The sequence below is a fragment of the Haemaphysalis longicornis genome, unplaced genomic scaffold (assembly GCF_048455015.1).
Source record: "Haemaphysalis longicornis isolate Haplotype H1 unplaced genomic scaffold, Haemaphysalis longicornis Haplotype H1 scaffold_13, whole genome shotgun sequence".
In the NCBI taxonomy this organism is placed as follows: Eukaryota; Metazoa; Arthropoda; class Arachnida; order Ixodida; family Ixodidae; genus Haemaphysalis; species Haemaphysalis longicornis.
The window spans coordinates 74,913,205-74,918,563 of record NW_027526233.1 but is presented as its reverse complement, the minus strand read 5'-3'; the positions used below and the strand labels follow the sequence as shown (position 1 = coordinate 74,918,563).

Below are 5,359 nucleotides of genomic sequence, written 5' to 3'. Positions count from 1 at the left end.
CTTACCAATTCGGCTATCTGGGCGACTGTGTTCTCCTTCACTTTCTGGGCTATTAGATTTACTAGAAGTGTATCTGACGCTTGAGGGTGGTAGCCAGCGCCACTCTGACAACACGGGGAGAAGTTACCGCCAGTTACCCGCTCATGACAGGCTGTAGACGCTCGAGTCACGCCCCGGGGGTTGAAAAGAAGGTCCCCTTCTCCCCGTGTAGTCAGAGTGGCGCTGGCTACCACCCTCAAGCGTCAGATACACTTCTAGTAAATATAAATAGCCCAGAAAGTGAAGGAGAACACAGTCGCCCAGATAGCCGAATTGGTAAGGCATTCGACATGTAATCGAAAGGCGTGGGTTCGGTTCCCACTCTGGGCGCGTGTTTTTCTTTCTTTCTTTCTTCTGTATATTAAAAAAATGTTTACTTCATTAAGCGTAGTGAAAAAGAAAAGAGCCTAACCACACCCCTATGCCTCCTTTGGCGTTGTAGACTGCTGCCCTATCTTTCTGTATTTCCTCAACGAGCCCCTCATTTCCTTTCTATATATATATATATATATATATATATATAGATACGGGACGAGGGACTCTGTAAGGACATGTATCAAGGTTGCAGTCGTCATTGCCAGTGCTATTCGGCTGTTTCCGAAATATTTAATAGTGCCGAACAACGTGTGTTTGTCATGTTTCTTTGATACAGTAATAAATAGGCGAAAATATAAGTCGAGAAAAAATCCGCCGTTTTTGCGTGAGCGGGACTCGAACCCGCATCTCCGCATAACGCGTGCGGTGCGTTAACCAATTACGCTACCCCGCAGCGGCTCCTCTCCCGACTTTACTGGGGGGGTTTATATTTACAAGTGCTCTGAGGCCAGCCAACTAGCGCCGCCCCTCGACCACCGCGGGAGACGTAGAACGTCTTTTTTCCCAGCGTCCGCGACGTAAAACGCGGTCGGAGGTCGGAATAAGCAATTGGCATATCCGAACTGCTGGAGCCAGAGCCCTCGTAATGTATATAGCAGAACAGAAAGATACGGGACGAGGGACTCGCTAAGGACATATATCAAGGTTGCAGTCGTCATTGCCAGTGCTATTCGGTTGTTTCCGAAATATTTAATAGTAAATTCGTTTACGCTACGCACCTTACGCGTTATGCGGAGATGTGGGTTCGAATCCCGCTCCCGGAAAAACGGCGGATTTTTTCTCGACTTATATTTTCGCCTATTTATTACTGTACAAAAGAAACATGACAAGCACACGTTATTCGGCACTATTAAATATTTCGGAAACAGCCGAATAGCACTGGCAATGACGACTGCAAACTTGATATATATATATATATACATATACATATACATATATATATATATATAAATTTATATATATAATAAGAATTTAGGCGACTTTCTTACTCTCGTATCAACCGACCAGAAACTACTGGTTGCATGCCCTGTAATAAACCACGATGGCCATTGCGCTTCGCCACTTCTTGCCATTACCCGCCGCTCCATTAACCCTAGGCCGTTTTCTTATAGTTATCATCGATAATTTCTCCCGTGGCACCATCTACCAGACCCACCTACCGCAGTGATTTGTGTTTTGGAAATCTACAACTGTTCATACACTGTGAAAGACATCTGCGCGAAAGGGCAACGATGACGCCATTACAGGGGATGAACGACGCAGCAAAGACACAAACTGCATGTGTTTCGTCTTCCCGTTACCCCTTATAGATCGGCGGGGACGAACAGTGAGTACGAATTTGTGCACACGGCACATACTCTGCCACCCATATTCCCATTGAAGATGAACGCTCACCCGCGAAGAGTAACGGCTGTATTTTAGTCCATATTTTACTCCCTTTTTGCCTAAGAGTGTTGGGTCAGCGACGCCTGGTAATAATGAAAGTTACGGAACACTAATGTGCTTATCCCTGGATTTAAATTGTCGACCTTACATTTTCTCCCATTGTTCATTATTCCTACCCTTTAGTTTCCAAACGGAATTCGCAGAAACTCTCTAAATAGAGTAGCTTCATTAGCCTAGTGCGGCTTAGCAATGCGACTTCTCCTTGGGATAAAGGCCGCGTTCCTACCATCTCTTAAAACATTTAACCCTTTGTGATCTACGGACCCTGAATATTTCGTATTCGGTTGCTAGCTCACTGTGCAAATCAATTTTGTGCACTCTATCTATTCGTTCCATCTGCGGGGGGCACTCCTAAAACACGTTCTTCGTTCAGGCCTGTATGGATCCGTCGAACCAGTCTCACCACCCACTGAATACCTTATTGTATACTTTTCCCTTCTATTTGAAACCGTGATTGTCCAGACTCCCGCAATGTCTGAACTTACAGCCCAGGCCGCGTACGTTGCCCCATCGTGGTTCAACCTTGTGAGCTACCTTGTTCATACGACCCCTTTCTCTCTTCCACTCTTTCTCCTTTATCTTTGTTTTCTTGTTGTAACATGGGCATAGCCACACTGCATTTTACTCTCCGTTTCTGAAACATCTTCCGCTCCTTCTCACAGTTGTCTCTAAAGATTTTTAAGAAATGTGTACCAAATAATGTAACTGTATTCTAATAAAGGCAATTCCCGTTCCCGTATGTGAGTGAACCTACTTTGTCATTTTTCTTGCTTCTGTGCGTCCCACTCTATTTACTAATGCTATATATAAATATATATATATATATGTAAACCTAGTGAGGGTAAATAGTAAAAAGGGGCGCAATAAACCCCTAACGTTACTTTGAAAACGTTACTTTACATCGAATATTTGAACGGGGATCGTTCTTTATCAAGAGAGGACAGTATCCGTCCAAAAGGACAAGTAGATGTTTTTAAAGTGTTATATATATTGTCACGAAGACAAGGGCGATGCAGTTGTGTTGAATGAGAAACACGTTTATTAGAGCAAACTTGTGCTCCCCTAACAACTCAAAAGAATACAGAGGCGGCGAAGCAGCGGTCAACAAAGTGACTTGCACAGGCGAGTGTCGTCGAATCGAATGCCCCGGCGTCCGCACTGCAGGCTTTTTATCTTTTGGCGCGCGTGGTTCTCGAAACGTCGATTCGCATCGAGAACATAGTAGATCCAAGAAGATTATTCTGGGCTGTTCACGTTAGATCGGAATGCTCTCCCTATCACAACAGATAACACATGCGGCACAGAAAGAAAGAATGGAACACGAGCTTCCCTTGGCGCAGAGATAACACAGACCGGCGCAGCCGTGCGGTAAGAGCAAAACACAAATAAAAAAACCCAATGTATGGTTCGCGGCATTACCCCCCCCCCCCTCTAAGAGTGCATCGACCCGATGCTAACATAAGCGACAGTCCGAACTAATGAAAATAAAAGTTCGTCATCGTCCGTAGAAAGGTTTTAAGCGAACCACGTAGACGACTTCAGGCCGCGTGCGTCGTCGTGATGTGCCGGAGTCACCATCGGGGATCACTTCGTAGGTTAGTTGGCCAACACGTCGTAGAATCTGGTAGGGTCCGAAATACCGTCGCAGGAGCTTCTCACTGAGTCCGCGTCGTCGGATGGGAGTCCAAACCCACACACGATCCCCTGGTCGGTACTTGGCGTCTCGGCGTCGGAGGTTGTAGCGGCCCGCATCCACCAGCTGCTGGTCCGTTATACGAACTCGAGCGAGCTGGCGGGCCTCCTCCGCACGTTGAAGATATCCGTGGACGTCGGCGTTGAGGTCGTCGTCTTCTACGTGCGGAAGCATGGCGTCGAGCATCGTAGTCGGCCTTCTACCGTAGACAAGCTCGAACGGCGTCAGCTGTGTCGTCTCCTGGATAGCCGTGTTGTACGCAAACGTGACATACGGGAGCACTTCGTCCCAAGTCCTATGTTCAACGTCAACGTACATTGACAGCATATCTGCGATTGTCTTGTTCAGACGTTCTTGTAGTCCGTTCGTTTGGGGGTGGTACGCCGTCGTTCTTCGGTGATCCGTGTTGCTGTAGCGTAATACTCCTTGCATTAGCTCCGCAGTAAATGCCGTTCTGCGGTCTGTGATTAGGACTTCCGGGGCTCCACGTCGCAGCACAACTTGGCTTATAAAGAACTTCGCCACTTCTTGTGCAGTCCCCCTCGGAAGAGCGGCGGTCTCTGCGTAGCGCGTCATGTAGTCTGTCGCTACGACAATCCACTTGTTCTGTGATCGTGACGTAGGGAACGGGCCTAAAAGGTCCATTCCAATCTGTTAAAATGGTCTCGATGGGACGGCGATCGGTTGCAGAAGTCCGGCGGGTCTTGTCGCCGGCGTTTTTCGTCGCTGGCAGTCACGGCAGCTCCGGACGTAGTGGGTGACGTCAGAGATAAGGCCGGGCCAGTAGTACCTCGCCTTGATTTTTCCAATAGTGCGGGCTGTGCCCAGATGTCCGGAAGACGGGTCGTCGTGGCACGCTTCCAAAATTTCGTCACGAAGGTCCGCGGGGATGACGAGAAGGTAATTCGCTCTTGTTCCGGGGCTGAAATTCTTCTTCACAAGGACGGAGTTTCTCAGGCTGAATGCTGGTAAGCTGCGTTTGAAGGTCCTAGGAACGGCAACGTTGCATCCCTCGAGGTACTCGATAATGACGCGTAAGTCGGGGTCGGCACGCTGCTGGGCGGCAAGGTCGCTCTCCGTCACGATCCCGAAGAACGCGCTGTCTTCATCAGAGTCTTGTGGTGGTGGGTCGACGTGGGCGCGGGACAGGCAGTCGGCGTCGGAGTGTTTCCTGCCGGGAGAATAGTTTTTCTCCTCCTTCGACAGACCACGTCTAGCATAGGCGATTACCCTTTCGCAGCCGCTTTGCTTTTGGACAAGGACGGCACCCAAGCCTATATCACTGGCGTCCGTATGCATTTCCGTTTCGGCATTTCCGTCGAAATGAGCGAGCACGGGCGGGCTTCGCAGGCGCAAGCTCCACCGCCCAAGACGGCCACAGGGGTCCTTCAAATTGGCGAGCCAACACAGCGCATGGTGGTCTGTTACAACCTTGAATGGCCTTCCATACACGTATGGGCGAAATTTTGAAATCGCCCATATAATAGCCAGACACTCTTTCTCAGAGGCAGAATAGTTTTTCTCCTCCTTCGACAGACCACGGCTAGCATAGGCGATTACCCTTTCGCAGCCGCTTTGCTTTTGGACAAGGACGGCACCCAAGCCTATATCACTGGCGTCCGTATGCATTTCCGTTTCGGCATTTCCGTCGAAATGAGCGAGCACGGGCGGGCTTTGCAGGCGTTTTTGCAGCTCGCCGAATGCTTTTTCTTGGTCGTTTTCCCAGCTGAAAGGGGTGCTATCTTTCGTCAAGCGCGTGAGTGGCTCTGCAATGCGTGCGAAGTTTGCGACGAAGCGCCGGTAGTA

At 49.0% G+C, this 5,359-nt stretch overlaps 1 non-coding gene across 1 annotated transcript; it reads left to right on the top strand.

Annotated features, from left to right (window-relative positions):
• Window positions 1-297: 297 nt before the first annotated feature.
• On the top strand, window positions 298-369 carry Trnat-ugu (transfer RNA threonine (anticodon UGU)). The gene has a single exon. It is a non-coding gene; the product is annotated as a tRNA-Thr (tRNA).
• The last annotated feature ends 4,990 nt before the right edge of the window (window positions 370-5,359 follow it).